The sequence below is a fragment of the Arachis hypogaea genome, chromosome 7 (assembly GCF_003086295.3).
Source record: "Arachis hypogaea cultivar Tifrunner chromosome 7, arahy.Tifrunner.gnm2.J5K5, whole genome shotgun sequence".
Lineage (NCBI taxonomy): Eukaryota > Viridiplantae > Streptophyta > Magnoliopsida > Fabales > Fabaceae > Arachis > Arachis hypogaea.
Window position 1 is genome coordinate 2,707,292 of NC_092042.1, and position 17,272 is coordinate 2,724,563.

At 36.4% G+C, this 17,272-nt stretch overlaps 1 non-coding gene across 1 annotated transcript; it reads left to right on the forward strand.

Annotated features, from left to right (window-relative positions):
* Positions 1-7,063: 7,063 nt before the first annotated feature.
* On the forward strand, positions 7,064-7,171 carry LOC112704853 (small nucleolar RNA R71). The gene has a single exon (XR_003155454.1). It is a non-coding gene; the product is annotated as a small nucleolar RNA R71 (small nucleolar RNA).
* Positions 7,172-17,272: the final 10,101 nt, after the last annotated feature.

Sequence of the window (17,272 nt, forward strand, 5' to 3'; positions counted from 1 at the left end):
TTTTCTGCCTTTTTCTGATTTTGAGATGAGCGTGTTATCTCATTGCCAAGTTGCTCCTACCCAACTCCACCCCAACTCTTGGGGTTTTATGAAAATTTACAAACTTGTAAGCCGCGAGCTAGAATTTTCGACCTCTTTAAAGATCTTTTTCTATGTTTTTCTCCTAACCTAACCTTTTAGCGCTCAAAATAATAAACAACAGTGGGTTTCTTTCTGGGCCATTCAAGGTTAGAAAGTCTTTTCTATTTTTGACGAATCCTTCCATAATTTTAAAAACTTTTTCTTCAAAGTCCAAGCTATAGAGGGTCACCATCCCTTTTTTCCTTGACGAAAACTCCAACCCCCGATTTCCTCTTTATTGGTTAGAGGCCTCCCCTATAGAAAAGTATGGCCTGGACGAGGTGGAGGAGACCATAGTGGGATTTTTTCGAGAAGTTTGGGAGAGGGCCCCTAACTTGGATACTAAGAAGTTTCTTTTGGGATCTCCGAGTTTCGTGCGAACCCAATTAGGTAGCTTTTGTTTTTTGTAGAGGTTTCTGGAGATTCTGACTTGCGGTGTTTTCCGATTTGTTAACTAATTATTTATCTCTTCTTTCCAGAAATGGTGAAGAGTGGATCTAGCGCTGCTTACCAAAAGGTCCTGGAGGCAAAAAGGACGGCTCGGGCCCGAGCTGATGCTACGAAGGCTACTGGCGCTCCTCCTCCCCCTCCTCCTCGAAATCTAGGGTCCTCCTCTCGTCCCATCATGGTGACTTCTACCTATGCTTCTTCTCTCCCTCCTCCTGCCTCTAACCCTCCAGCCAGACCTCTTTTCGAACCGGAAAACAAGAAACAAAAGACCTTGGAGTCCAGTTCTGTTGCTGGGGAATTTGGCTTCGATGGTCCTCAATTCGTTCGGAAGCACATCTTTCCTCATAGTCATCTTCAAGTCTTGGTTCGGGCAGGGGTTTGGTCTGTTGGGATTTGCACCGCTCTCCTTGATATTTTGGACAAAACTCTCCTGAGTTCTTTGAGCTCTTCTAAAAAATCTATAGAGGAACTTCAGGGGAGGGTTGTTCTTTATCAAGAGGAGGAGAAGCGGCTTCATGAGGAGGTTGCCTGGATGAAGGAGGAGCTGGCCTGACTTCAGGAGAGGGAGAAGAAGCTGATGAGCCAGTGTGCCATGTCGGAGGGGTTAAAGAAGAAAGCAGAGCAAAATTATGTCAGGCTCTTTGCTGATAATATTGATCTTCAAAAGCAGTTGGAGTTGAACCGGAAGGCCTATCAGGACTTGGAGGATTCCGTAGCGGAGAGCTCGGAGGAGGCTTGGAGGATATTTAAGGAACAAGTCAGAGTTATCGCTCCTGATTTGGACCTTTCTCCCCTCCATCCCGACTAGGTCGTTATTGATGGAGCCATTGACTCCCCTCCTCGCCCGGAGACAGACTCTGAGCTGAAGACTCGCGAACAAAGGCTTATTGAGTCTCCTCCTCGTGATGAGCAACAAGAGGGATTCCTGTCGACATCTTCAGAAGCTCTGACTTCCGCTGCCGAAGAGACTGCTCTGACCCTTCCAACTCCTGCTGCGAATCCGAGCTCCTCTCCTCTGGATGTCCCTAATCTACCTTCCCAGTGATTTTAGCTATATTAGGGCCCGGCTTGTGGGCCCTTCTTTGAACAATTTTTATTTTTATCTTTTATGTTTGTGATGGTTGTTTCTGACTCTTTTGGTACAGAGATGCGCCCAATGATTGTGCTGTATCGCTCTGATCTCCTCAATAGACGCATTGTACTGCTGCCAGCGGCTGTCATTAGTGACCCTCATCTGTTCCATGAAGGATGCGAGCTGCTGCCAGTATTTATGAGGAGGAAAGTGTTGTCCCTGAGGCAGTGGCTGCTCCTCTTGAGCTCCTTCTTCATCCTGTTCTATTCTTGGGAGCCTCTGATATTCCCTTGTCAGTTTCATAGTTTTCTTCGTTATGGGCTTCTCGACTGGGATAGGGAAATCATTCTCTATCTTCACCCTAGCAGCCTCACAGAGGCAAAAGATGAGATGTGGGAAGCCCAACCTGGCATTCTCCTTGGTGGCGGTGGCGACATGGTAAATCTGCTGGGTAATAACGTCCTCTACGTCTACCGGGTCTCCTCTCATAGTGCAGCGAATCATAATGGCCCGGTCCACAATGCATTCGGACCGGTTGCTTGTGGGTATAATAGACCGGTGAATAAAATGGTGCCATCCCCTAGCCAAAGGCGTCAGGTCACCGACTCTGATATAGCCCGCCTTCCCCTCTGCCCCCAGTTTCCACTGTGCATCTGGAATGCATATGTCAGCGATTACTTGCTCTAGTTACTGGTCTCTGTTTACCCTCTCATTGTAGGACCGAAGTGAGGGCATATTATGTGGTAGATGGAAGGTCTGTCTGATGGTCTCTGGACTGAAATCAATGACTCTTCCTCTTACAAAGCTTTTGTGGTTCCTTTTTCATTGACTCCAGATACATCCTTATATGTGACCCATAGATTTCCATAAAATTCTTGAACCATTAATTGTCCCACTTGTGTGTGCGGATTGCACAGAAGCTGCCATCCTCTTCTCTAAATTTCATGCTGAATTTTTGGATATTCATCCGGCTGGAGATTGAACCGCACTTCCGGTAGAACCGGCCTCTTGCTAGTAACTTCATAAAAGTGCTCTTCATGCAACTAAGAGCGAAAGTGTCTTGAATCATGAGAACCGGTGGCTGGTTCCTTTCCTTTTCTCTTCTTGGAAGGTTGGGTGGTCTTTGGTGCCATGGAAATAATAGAATAAAACAGCAAAGCGACAACACCAAACTTAAAACTGTTGCTCATCCTCGAGCAAAATAAAGAAATACAAAGAGGAAGAAGATAGAAGAGCGGAAATTGAAACAGAAGAAAATAAAAGTCAATGCTATTTTTTTTTTTTGCAATTTCTCACGCCAAACACCAGGGGAGCCAAGTTCGGCGTCCCCCTGGCAGAACGTGATGCTCCTTTGGCGTCAATTCTTCTCCAATTGCTCCTCATAATACGTCATTCCTCACGCCAAACGCCAGGGGAGCCAAGTTTGGCGTCACCCCGGCAGAGCGTACTACTCCCTTTTTTCGTAACTCCCACGTCAAACTTGAGGAAAGCAAGTTCGGCGCCAAAGCTTTTGCTGGTTTTGCTCATTGTTACGCCGTTTTCCACGCCAAACTTGGGAATTTCCAAGTTCGGCGTGGACCTTCCAGAGCCTCTCATCTATTTTGCACGCAATATTCCACGCCAAGCTTGAGGATCCCAAGTTTGGCGTCACATAGTTCGCAGCATGCACTTCCAGGGTGGTCAAGAATTTTTCTAAGTGTCCGAATTCCTATTCTAAAATTTTTGCATGACAAAAACACATGTAAACCAAACAGAAAATAGTAAAAACTCAATAAAAATAAAATAAAAAATAAAATAAATTTAACAGAAAATAACTAAGGATACTTCCTCATCTGGGACACATCTCCGGATTATACCATCTGAACATCTTCTAAAAAGGTATGGCTCCTCCCAAAAGTAGTACTTTACATAAATCAGTAGCTTCTTCACTTGTTGTCTACTGTACTCCTTTGGGATGAAATTCATGGCTTTGTAATTTGCAATGTCTGCAAACCATGGAGCCTGCTGAACAAGAAACAATTGCTCATCCGAAAATGTCTCAGTTATAGCTGTGGGTGGTTGTATTCCTTCTTCAGGTTCAATTCTGGAAAGGTGGTCAGCCACTTGGTTTTCTGACCTTTCGTGTCTTTAATCTCAATATCAAACTCCTGAAGGAGTAACACCCATCTGATTAATCTTGGTTTAGAGTCCTGTTTGGTTAGAAGGTACTTCAAAGTAGCATGATCAGTATAAACAATAACCTTAGAACCAATTAAATAGGACCTAAACTTATCAACAACATACACAATAGCTAATAATTCTTTCTCTGTAGTTGTGGAATTCTTTTGAGCATCATTTAACACACGGCTAGCATAGTAAATGACATTTATAAGCTTGCCATGCCTCTGTCCTAAAATAGCTCTAATAGCATAATCACTAGCATCACACATTAATTCAAATGGTAAATCCTAGTCAGAGAGAGTTATAATGGAAGCAGAGATAAGGTTTGCTTTAAGAGTTTCAAAAGCATGTAGGCACTCAGCATAAAAAATAAAAGGCACATAAGCAACTAACAGGTTGCTCAATGGTTTAGCAATTTTAGAAAAATTCTTTATAAATCTTCTATAAAATCCTGCATGACCCAAGAAACTCCTGACTGCCTTAACATTAGATGGTGGTGGTAATTTTTTAATTACCTCCACCTTTGCTCTATCAACCTCAATCCCCTTGCTTGAAATCTAGTGTCCAAGAACAATACCTTCTGTAACCATAAAATTACATTTTTCCCAATTTAAAACAAGATTTGATTCTTGTCACCGTTTCAAGACCATAGATAAATGCTTAAGGCAGGATTCAAAAGAATTACCAAAAACAGAGAAATCATCCATAAATACCTCAATGAACTTTTCAACTATATCAGAAAAAATAGAAAGTATACACCTCTGAAAAGTTGCTGGAACATTACAAAGTCCAAATGGCATTCTTCTGTAAGCAAATACTCCAAAAGGGCATGTGAATAATTTTTTCTCTTGATATTGAGGGTCCACTGCAATTTGATTATATCCAGAATATCCATATATAAAATAATAAAAAGCATGACCAGCTAACCTCTCAAGCATCTGATCAATGAAAGGCAAGGGGAAGTGATCCTTTCTTGTAGCAGTGTTGAGCCTCCTGTAGTCTATGCACATTCTCCGTTGACGGTTCTTGTAGGAATAAGCTCATTATTTTCATTCTTAATCACTGTCATCCTTCCTTTCTTGGGAACTACCTGCACAGGGCTCACACAAGGACTGTCAGAAATAGGATAAATAATGTCGGCTTCCCATAGTTTTATTACCTCTTTTTGGACCACCTCTTTCATAGTTGGATTTAGTCTCCTTTGTGGTTGCACAACCAGTTTAGCATCATCTTCAAGAAGGATCTTGTGCATACACTTGGTTGGACTAATCCCCTTTAAATCACCAATGGTCCACCCAAGAGCTATTTTATGGCTCCTAAGCACTGTAATAAGTGACTCTTCCTCTCCAGGCTTCAAGGAAGAGCTAATAATAACTGAATATGACTCATTTTCACCCAAGAATACATATTTCAGAGAAGGAGGCAAGGGTTTGAGGTCAAGCTTGGGGACTTCTTTCTCTGCTTTAAGCGTGTTCATTAGCTCCTTTTGGGGTGGTAAATCATCAATTTCAACTAATTCATACTCAGAAATAGGATCCAGAATATCATCAAGTACCTTAGCTTCCAGTACCTCTTGAACAAGTGGTTCAACAATATCAACTCTCATACACCCTTCAGAATCATTCGGGTGTTTGAGAGCTTCAAATACATTAAGGAACACCTGCTCTTCATTGACCCTCAGGGTTAATTTACCCTTTTGCACATCAATCAAAGCTCTACCTGTAGCTAAAAGGGTCTACCAAGAATGATAGAAGACTTTACATCCTCTTTCATATCCAATATAACAAAATCAGAAGAAAAAAATAAATGGTCCTACTATCACAAGTAAATCCTCAAGAACACCCACAGGAAATTTAATAGAAAGATCAGCAAGTTGAAGAGAAATACGAGTGCGTTTTACCTCCTCGATTTAAAGCTTTTTCATCACTGAAAGTGGCATGAGATTGATGCTAGCTCCAAGATCACATAAAGCTCTCTGAATGGTGATATCTCCAATGGTGCAAGGAATTACAAAGATCCCTGGATCTTGCATTTTCTCAGAAAGGTTATGTTGAATAATAGCACTGCAATCCTTGGTCAATACCACTGTTTCTTGTTCCTTCCAATTCCTCTTGTTAGTCAACAATTCTTTCATAAATTTAGCATAGAGAGGCATTTGCTCAAGAGCCTCTGCAAAAGGAATGTTGATCTGCAGCTTCTTGAAGACTTCTAAAAATATAGAAAATTGCTTGTCTTTGGAAGCCTTTTGAAGCCTTTGAGGGTAAGGCATTTTTGGCTTGTACTCAGGAGCCTTGGGCAATGTAGGATAGGTGTCAAGAGAGTTTGGGAATGGGTTGTCTGCACGCTTTGGAGGGGCGTGCTATACTTCTTCCTTCTTTTCCTCTGGAGCTTCTTTTTCAACTAGCTCTTCATTGACCTTGGTCTCAGAACCAGCTACTTTACCACTTCTCAATTGAATATCCTTGCAATCTTCTCTTGGGTTCACCAATGTATCACCAGGAAATGTACTTGGAGATCTTTCAGGTAATTGCTTGCTCAACTGGCCTGTTTGCACCTCCAAGTCTCTAATGGAAGCTCTAGTTTTCTGCATAAAACTATTCATCATTGTCTCCCAGTTAGTATTCTACTGAGGTTGAGAATTTGCCTGCTGAGGTGGTTATTGTTGATAAAATTGAAATTGGCGGTTATTATGATTATTCTGCTGAAAATCGCCTTGAGAATTATTGTTGAAATTCTGAGGTCTCTGAGGTTGGTCTCTCCATCCAAAATTTGGGTGATTTCTCCAGCCCTGATTGTAGCTCTTAGAGTATGGATTGTTATTGGGGTGTCTAGGAGCATTCCCCATATAGTTGACCTGTTCAGAAGAAGATTGAGCATAATCATAATTCTCATTTTGCATAAAATTACCTGTCATGTCATAAGGGACCTCTTGAGGTGCATTCTGAGTGTTAACAACTGAAACTTACATTCCACCCAATTGCTGAGTAATTAGACTTATTTGCTGAGACAAAAGTTTGTTCTGAGCAAGAAGAGCATCAACAGCTTCCACTTCCAAACGCCTCTCTTCTGAGGGGCCTCAGAGTTCACAGGATTCCTGTTAGAAGGGTATAAAAATTGATTGTTAGCAACCAACTCAATGAGCTCAGTAGTTTCCTATGGTGTCTTCTTCATGTGCAATGAACCACCTGCAGAATGATCTAAACTCATCTTGCACATTTCGCCTAAGCCTTCATAAAAGATATCCAGCTGAGTCCACTTAGAAAACATGTCTGGAGGGCATTATCTAGTCAGTAGTTTAAATCTCTCTCAAGCTTCATAAAGGTTCTCACCCTCTTTCTGTCTGAAAGTCTAAACTTCCACCCTCAGCTTAGTTAGCTTTTGTGGTGGGAAAAATCTAGTCAGAAATCCAGTGACCACCTTGTTCCAAGTATCCAGACTTTCCTTGGGTTGAGAATCTAACCACACCTTTGCTCTATCCCTCACAGCAAATGGAAAGAGCATGAGTTTGTACACCTCATGATTCACTCCATTGGTCTTCACCGTATCACAAATCTGCAAAAAATCAGAGATAAATTGATGTGGATCTTCATGAGGAAGTCCATGATACTGGCAATTTTGTTGCACAAGAGTGACAAGCTGAGGATTCAATTCAAAATCGTTTGCAGTTATAAGAGGCACCATAATACTTTTTCCATAAAGATCTGCATTGGGAGCAGTGTATGAGCCAAGCACTCTTCTACGTTCTTCATTCCCAATTGGATTTGCCACATTGGCATTAGCAATATTATTATGATCCATGGTGGACTCTACAGCCTTGTAAAGTCTTGCTTGTTGTAAACGCTGCCTCAAAGTCCTTTCAGATTCTGGATCAAAGTCTAAAAGAGGTTCTTTGTCCATATTCCTGCTCATAAACAGACAGAAGACAAGAAAAAATAGGATTCTCTACGTCAGAGTGTAGAGAATTTTCAGTGAGGTAACCTGTGTAAAGAAATCAAATAAAATAAATACTAAATAAAATAAACACTAAAATTCGAAAACTGTAATTGAAATTAAGACTAGAAAATTTTGAAATTATTAGGCAAATTAAATAAAAAATTAAAATAAAAATAACTAGGGAACACCAAACTTAATTTCAGAAATTAAGGAAAAATAAAGCTAGAAAAATTCGAAAACTAATGTGCAAAAATTAAATAAATTTAAAGCTAAAACGCCTAATCTAAGTAATCAAACAACTAATAGTTGTCAATCACAGTCAATCCCTGGCAACGGCGCCAAAAACTTAGTGTAGAATTTAAAGTCCACAAACTAACCGGCAAGTGTACCGGGTCGTACCAAGTAGTACTTTAGGTGAATGAGGGTCGATCCCACGAGGATTGATGGATCAAGCAACAATGGTCAAGTGAATTGCTTAGTCAGACAAACAGAAAATGATGTTTTGAGAGTTCAAACGCATTAACAGTAAATTCAGAATATCAGAAAAACAAGCAGTAAACAAGTAGTGAATAATATATGAAGAAACAGTTAAGGTTTCAGAGATATCTATCTTTCGAATTGACTTTTCTTTCTAACTATTTTAATCATGCAAGATTTAATTCATGGTAAACTATATGTGATTAAACTCTAATTCCTTAGACCTTTTTAGTCTCCTCTAACCTTCATCAACCGCCAATTCCTTGATCGCTTAATTCCAATTAGAGGGTGAAGTTCAATTCTAGTTTATATGCCACAAAAACCCTAATTACCCAAATATAAGAGGATTATATGTCACGTATCTCGTTAAGTCCAGATAATTAGAAATTTAGGAGAAATTGTTTTCAAGCTGTTGTTCAAGTAAAGAGCTTTTCCAAGTTATACAAGAACTCAATTAGAACAAGGGTCATACTTCCGTTACACCCAGATTCATAAGATAAAGAACGAAAATAATTCTTGAATTATAAATCCATACATGAATTAAAATAGAAAAATAATAGTATCAATCCATACAATAGACAGAGCTCCTAACCTTAACAGTGGAGGTTTAGTTGCTCATGGTTCGGATAGAAAACTAGGATTCAGGTAAACTGTAAATTGTCGAATGAGGTAGAAGAGAAGAGAATAGCCCAAAGGGCTGATTCTTTTCCCTTTTATATCTAATCCTAATTAATGTAAAATATCTTTCCTAAAAACTAAATAATATCTTTTCCTAATTTTAATAATAATAAAATTTAAATTAAAACTAAATGAATGACTTGTGTGAGCCTTTGGACGAGGTTGGGGACCACCACTTGCATTAGCGCCAAACTTGGAAGAATCCAAGTTTGGCGTGGAGTGGACAGCACATATTCCCTTGGAGATGGCACTGGGTTCTTCCTTAGTGCGTGGGTTGTGGCGCTAAACTTGGAAGGGTCCAAGTTTAGCATGGAGGTTGTGCACGGAGCTTCCCTTGGAGCGTTGAGCTGGCGCCAAACTTGAGAAACTTCAAGTTTGGCATGGAGGAGGCTGAATGGTCTTCTTGGATAATGGAGTTGGCGCCAAACTTGGGAGGATCCAAGTTTGGCTTGGAGAGCTCAGCATGCATTCCTTTGGACTCTTTGAAGTGGCGCCAAACTTGAGCTTCCTCAAGTTTGGCGTGGAGGAGGCAGCTTTGATTTCTTTTTGTGGTGCCAAACTTGGAGGATCCAAGTTTGGTGTGGAGTTGGCAGCTTTGATTTCCAATCTCTCCTTGCTCCATCCGTGGCTCAAACTCTGTTAAATTCGTCCAAAATGCTACCTGAAATAAACAAAATTGCACACAACTCAAAATAGCGTCTATAGTGGCTAAAATATATAAAATCTTGATTAAACTTAGCAATTCAAGTGCAAATTCACTAGGAAAAGATAGAGAAGATGCTCACGCATCAACTTCTTCATAAGCGCTAGGTTCTTGATTTGAGGTGATGGCCTGACTTATATTTTGGGGTTAGTTTATCATATGACAAATGTTGTGAGATAGGATATAAAGAGTTAGAGTTGGCAAAGTTGCTAGAGTGAACTATGTGGGTTGTCATACAATGATAGTCCTTCAAATAAGCAGGCGGTTTTTTGACTCTTTCAGATTTTCTAGTAATGCAATCATGTGTGATGTCAGAGTGTTGTAATGCAGGTGCATTGTTAGTGTGTGGTATGATAATGGGTGCAATAGTGTGTGAGGAAATTGGTGAGTGTATTGAGCTTGAGAAATGTTCATTTAAATTTGTGAGTATGGTATGTGTGGGTGATTGCAAATGATGTGTGAATGGTGTATCATATTGAAAAAGATCAATGCATTGTGGAGTACGAGTAGGTACTACAGAAATGTCAGTGCTAGTAGAATGTAAAAATAGAAAATGAGTTTCATAAAAAGTTATATTTCTAGATATGAAAATTTTCTTTGATTTTAAATCAATAAGTCGAAAACCCTTTGTTCCTAATTTAAAACCGAGAAAAGCTGTTTTTCTGACTATTGGGTCTAATTTTGTTCTTGAATTTGTTAATGTGGAGGCATACGCAAGAGAACCAAATACTCTTAAATATGAAAGGTTAGGTAAATTACCATACAAAAGCTTGTAAGGACTAGCATTATCCAAGTTAGTGCTGGGCAGCCTATTAATTGGGTGAATGGCGTGAGCAATTGTGTATTGCCAAAAACAATGTGAAATTCCTGATTAAAATAGCAGTGCTCTAGAAACACCTAAAATATGCTGGTGTTTTCTCTCTACAATCCTGTTTTGCTCTAGTGTTTCTACACAAGAAGTTTGGTGTAAAATTTCAGTTGATGTAAAAAAGGATTTTAGAGTGAACTCTGGTCCATTGTCAATCCTTATACACATAACTCGTTTTTCAAATTGTACTCTGAAAAAATTCACAAAATTAATAACCAATTGTGATGCTTCAGATTTGGTTTTCATAAAAAAAATCCAAGTGAATCTGCTCTTGTCATCCACCACAGTCAAAAAATACCTATGTCCTCTGTTAGAAGGGGCAGAAATAAGACCACATATATCCATATGAATTAAGTCAAAATAATCTTTTATTTCAGTTGTACTAAGATTAAAAGATAATTTCTTTTGTTTTGCAAAATGACATAAATCACAAAGAAGTTTTGAAGCAATACAATCTATAAAAAGATAATACTTCTTTAGAAAAATCAATTTATGCATGGGTATGTGTCATAGTCTAAGATGTCAAATGTTGTTGTGCTTATTATGTGAAGGTGTGATGGGATGAGTAGTAGTCGTAGTTGCCGCCAATGAAGCTTGCTTTGTTGGAAGAGAGGGAAAGTGAGAGAATCCTTACTCATTGTATATAATCGTTCTATACACTCAGCAATGCCAATCATCTTTGATGTGGATCGATCTTGTATCTCACAACACTTATCATTGATTAACAGTTGACAATGTAAGTTTGAGGTTAACTTTGACTCAGAGATTAGTTTAAAATCAAAAGAAAGAATGTATAAAACATTTTTTAGAAAAAATTTTTTAGAGAATGTGATTGTACCCATGATAGTGCTAACAGTTTTGGTCCCATTTGGCAATATCACATTGATTGGAGTAATATTTGAAAACTTGCAAAATCTTTTAAGTCAAAAGTCACCTTATCTATTGCACCAGAATCAATGACCAATATTGCATATTTTGGAGTGATAATACTCATAATTCTCGCATTAAAATATAATGTAATAGTTTTTCTTGGAGTGAAAGTCTAAATGGAATTAGTTTAAATGGAAGTCTTTAATCAACTCTAACAAGGTAAATCTTTGCTCTGGAGTGAACCCAGATCTTGATACTCCAGTGTTCTCTTAGAGACAATTGAGCTGCAATTATTTGATGGTATTTTTATGTTGCTGTCGTTGATACAAATGGGAGGAGTACCCATGCTTCTTATAACATACATCTTCTGTGTGGCCTTCCTTGTTACAATGAGAGCAAGCTAATGTAGTTCCACGACCTCTATAATGGGAGGATCTGTTTACCATGTTCACCATTTTGAGAAATCAATAAATCATAAAGTAATAATGAGTCGGATCTTCTTCCTTCCAACTCGTTGATAGGAACAACTATGTTCATCAAGAAAGAATCTTGTGAAATAGCCTCTCATCAAACTCTATTGGATGAGTTTGAAAGAGGTAAGAATGGGGAAAGAAAATGTTGAAAGAAAAATTAGGGATAGAAAGAAAATGACAAAATTGGATTGGATCTCAATTCACAACCTTTTTTTAATTTGATTGCTCTCCATACTCACCGCACCATGAAGAAAATCTCATATCTAAACTGTTCAAACTGTGACGTTGATGATTTGATGAATCAGAATGGATTAAGAGAGGAAGAAAAATAATTTCTTCTCATTGTTGAAGAGAATGAAAAATTCATTTTTAAAAATATTTGTTGAATTATTACCCCTATGCACTATGTACTCTTTATGTACTCTCTCTAAACAATCCCTAAGTTTAAAAAGAAATACATAAAAGAAATTACAAGGACTAAGACTCGAGCAATTTTTTAATTTGTAATTTAACTATTTAGCAAATAAGTATCTATTAGTTTCGAGAATAACTCAATTTTTTTTTTTACCGATGGCAAGTGATGAGTGAAAGCAAAAAAAAGGAAAAGTCTAGGGGCCAACAGTTTTATTGAATTTTGGCCAGCATGTAACCAGCAGAGGAAGGTGAGCCATTGGATGAAATCTCATACCAATCTCACACCATCAAATTATCATTGATGACTAATTGATGGCTAACAATCACAAAAATTGCTGCTAACATTGCTCCAAAAAATATATAGAAATGATTGTTTTTAACGGACCAAATTTTTAAATTTTTGATATACTCTCTTGAATATTAATTTTTAAATTCAAATTATATATATTTTAAATTTTGTTTGCAGGAATACATAAAAATTAAAATATAATTATATATAGGAGTAATTATTTTTAAGAGAAAAAATTTTATTTGTTGTATGAGAGTATATAAAAATTTGAAATATATTTAAATTTCGTTTGTTATATGAAAATATATTTATAGGATGGAAAATATGAAGTTCATCATGGAACCTGACCATTGTACAAGTTTTTTATTTTTAAATTAATCCAATTCGATCTACGATTTAATCTAAAATTGTTATGTACTCTTTTTGAGTATTATTTGATTAACATATTCATTTTAATTTTTTTACCAACTTTTTTAAATACTAATTGCATATTAAAAATTTGGATTATTGATATTATTAATTTTTTTATTATTTTCAAAAAATATATTTTTATATTTACAAATACATCTATTTCGTTTACACCGTAAGTGAGATACATGCAAAATTATCTTGTTTATATTATAAACGAGATAAAAGAGTGATATTTATTTTGATAAATATTTTTTAAATTATTTATTTCAGTAATTATTATAATTAAATTATTTGTTAAAATAAAAAATTTGATAAAATTATGGCATAAAAAATATATATGTACAAAAAACATGAAAAGAAACTACACATGTAATAAATATAAAAATCTAATTAATATAAACAATTTTCTACCGACAAGACATGCAATTAATTCAACAAAAAAACATAAAAAAAGAACAAACAGAACAAATAAAAAGTAACGAAAACATAGAGAAAAGACTCCAATTAGAAAAAAAAGGAATGGACCGGAGTTAGGGTTGCTTCGAATTGCGCTCCAGCCGTAAGTGAGAAGAAGAAGGAGAAAAAAAAAAGTTGGAACCCGCAGGTGGTTTTGAAATTTTTTTTACTTAAATTGTATTTTAAATTTTGATGTATTCATATATAACAAATAAAATTTATTTGTACTCCCATACAAAAAAAGGAATGAGTGAATATGAAAAACACAAATATACTATTTATTATTGATAATGATAGTTACAAATATATTTTTAATACATTATTAATAATAGACCGTTACAAATATATTTTTAACTATACATTATTAATATATTTGTTTCTTCTATATTCACTATTTTTTTGTTTGTTATCGTGGAGTATATATAAATTTTATTTGTTACATAGGAGTACATAAAAATTTGAAATATAATTTAAGTAAAAAGAATTTCATATTATATATTAATAGAGTAGTGACATGTATTAACTGGCTCATTAAATAAATCACATATTAAATAAATCACGTGTATTTAAATTATATTTTAAATTTTTAAACAGTGGGTAGTTAGAAAAGAGGTAACCGTGTTAACAGTCAACAATTTAATAGTTTCTAAATAACGTGTTAATTCCTATCATTTAAAATGGACTAAAATTGATCAAACATATCAATTTTAATTTCTTCTACCAATCTTTTTATGTATTAATTACATGCCAAAAGTTTAGATTTTTGATATTATTAATATTTTTTATTATTTTTAATTTTTTTTAAAAAATATATATATTTCATTTACACTGTAAACGAGATAAATACATGTCACTTGTATCAATTTTATTTCATATATGCATTTTGACCCTTCTCAGTTCTACTCATGTGCTTTCTATGAGTTTCACAAAGATGTTTTGATAAAACGTCATCTATGCCCCTCTTACTTGGTGAATCTTGAAAACTTTTCTCCCCTGTTTGATGCTCTGAAATGGACCCCCTTGGTTCAGATTCAGAAACTTGTTTACCCGGGACTGGTCCGGGAGTTCTATGCAAACATGCGCTTGATTGATGGCTCGATCCACTCTTACATCAAACGTGTTTACATGACCCTCACTCCTCAAACCATAGGCACTGCTCTTGGGTATGAAAATGAAGGGTCGAAAGTTTACATGATTGATAAGTGAGATGATCAAGTTGGCGTCGCACAGCAAACAGTTTTGGAACACATCTGTGCAAATCTCTCTGGTTTGGATGGACTAATCCCAACTCATCGAGCACTCGGCCTTGAGAACTCTCTGTTGCACCGTATCATCACTCACATCCTCACTCCACAAAGCGATTCTCACCATAGAGTAACAGTTTCTGATTCTATTATCCTATTTGCTCTCATTACTTCTTCTCTAATTTTATTTGCTTACATTATGATACGTCATATGTGGGAAGCAATAAAAAGTACTAAAAAGGCTAATCTTCCATATGGCATGTTCCTCACATGTATATTTGAGTATTTTAAGGTTAATTTGTCTAATGAATCTGTTGAGAACAAGGTTTCAATGATTAAAAGAGGAGGAGTTTTGAGCAAGAAAGGCAAACGGTCTGTTCACTCTGAACCATCTCTCAGCGATTTGGAGAGCCGTCCTGAACCCTCAAATGTCACTGCATCAATCCGGGAGGTTCTCAATGAGTTTCGCAACATGTCCAAGTTGATGTTCAAATCCCACAAGACTGCCCGGAAATTGGAATATGAATAGGAAAGGGCTTGGAAGAAATGTCACGAAAGAGTTGGCTTCATGATTAAGAGCTTTTATGATGAAATGGGAACAGGGAATTACGAAGAAGATTCCGGTTCAGAGTTCAATCTTTCTGATGATTAATGACTGTTTCTTTACTTTTATTTGATATTGGCTCCATTAGGCTCAATCTGTTTTTTTTTTTGTAGGAGCATGACTTGATACTCACTGCTCTATGATACTTTGATACACTCTTGTTACTTTATGCTTGATATTTTGTTATGTTTTTCATATTTTGTGCAGGTACCCCTTGATGACAAAAGGGGGAGAAAAATTAGTTTTCAAAATTGAAATTGAAACTAATGAAACAGGGGAGGATCTGCCGAAACAGGGGATGAAATTTTCAATTGAAAATTTATGATCACCTTTTTTTAAAGAATGCATGTTGTTATTGCATTTGTTTCACTATGGTTACTGCTGCTGAAAATGCATTTGGCATTTGGTAAACATGTTGGTTTGAAAACTTATTTTTGGCAGTTCCTTTAAACTATGATATTTAACAGCTGCCATGTTTTGATCATGTGTGATTCAAAAATATTTTCCTTACTTGAATAATATGACTATGATATCTTGACTGGAAAATATTTGAAATTTTTTGAACAACATTGTTTTGTGCTCAGTTGATGTGTGTAAAGATTGAGTAGATAATCAAATTATTGATAACAAATGAGTTTTGTATATCACCAAACTCTGCTCATAAATCAAGCATTTAACATTTCAAAAATTATATGTTGAATAACATTGTTATTTGAAGCTTGATTAAATTGTTACAGGTTAGTGCTTCCCTTAATAAAAATGACATATATTGAGGGAGAGCCATGTGACAATTTGAAAGGGTGAGAAATTCAAATTCAAAGGGAGTATTATTTACTCAATCTTTAAATTTCTTTCCATTTCAATTTTAATAATGTTTGTCATCAAGAGGGAGATTGATGAGTTTGGAAAACTCTAAATTAATATTTGTGATGACTAAACATTATTAAAAATAATAATTACAAAATTATTAATCTGATTTTTATTTAACATATATTGATTAAATAATTTTGTTGCAGGTTTTAATATTGGGGCGAAAAACAAATTTCTGGTGCAAACCCAATTACATTCAGCATTTGGTTTTGACAATATATGATGAATATGCTGAATTGATTCTTTATGTTACTTAGGCCAAATTTAATATATTAAAAGTTACAAGTTCAAGTTAAAAATGCTTTCCTATTTGCTTTATGCATGTTTCAAAAATTTACCAGGAAAGCAAATGTTACTATTGGGCCAGAATTAAATGATTGAAACAACTAAGCCCAATCTAATTCCTCATGCATGATCTGAAACAAGTGGAAGAAAGAAAGCAAAATTGCTTTCAACGGATCCAAAAATTTAAACTTGTGTTGGATTTCAAATTACACTCAACTATCATTTATTGCATGGGAACTATGAGAGAGAAATTGACAAATTGATTTGATTGCAAGCACCAAGGCTACATGCTTGTCAGCAAAGAGAAAGGGAAATTGTTTCACTTTTATTCTCTATCTTTTGTTTCATTAACCACTATTCATAATTTCTCTTTCCTCTCTCTCATCCGTCTCTTTCTCTTCTTCGGTCATTAACCAGGAAACCATGAAAGCAAAATGGAGCTACCGAGGTGGAGGAAGAACACTTTACAAGACCATCACAATAATGGCAAGAAATCATACTAAAATAAAAATGAGCTGTGGTTGAGATTTTCACCAAATATGGTTAGATTTGGTGAGGTAATATTGAGCTCTTCATGCTCAAAAAGGAAGAAGAAGATTCGGCCAGCAATGTGAGATTCTTGGAGGCATGGCTTGTCTCTGATTCTGCTCAACCCCCACAGGAAGTAGCTAGAGTGGAGAAGTGATAGAAGAGACAGAGATTAGAGCAGATGAAGCCATCATCATCATGGAGCATCAAGAGCTAGAAATCCATCTTGGAGAGCAAGCCAAGGATGGAGAGCTCGGATTGATGAATAGTGATGACCAAGGAAGGACTAGAGGTATTTGCATGTTGGGTTTTGCATGAGTTAGCTCTTCTCTCTCTATGGTCGAATCGGTTTTGTTTTGAAGGAAAA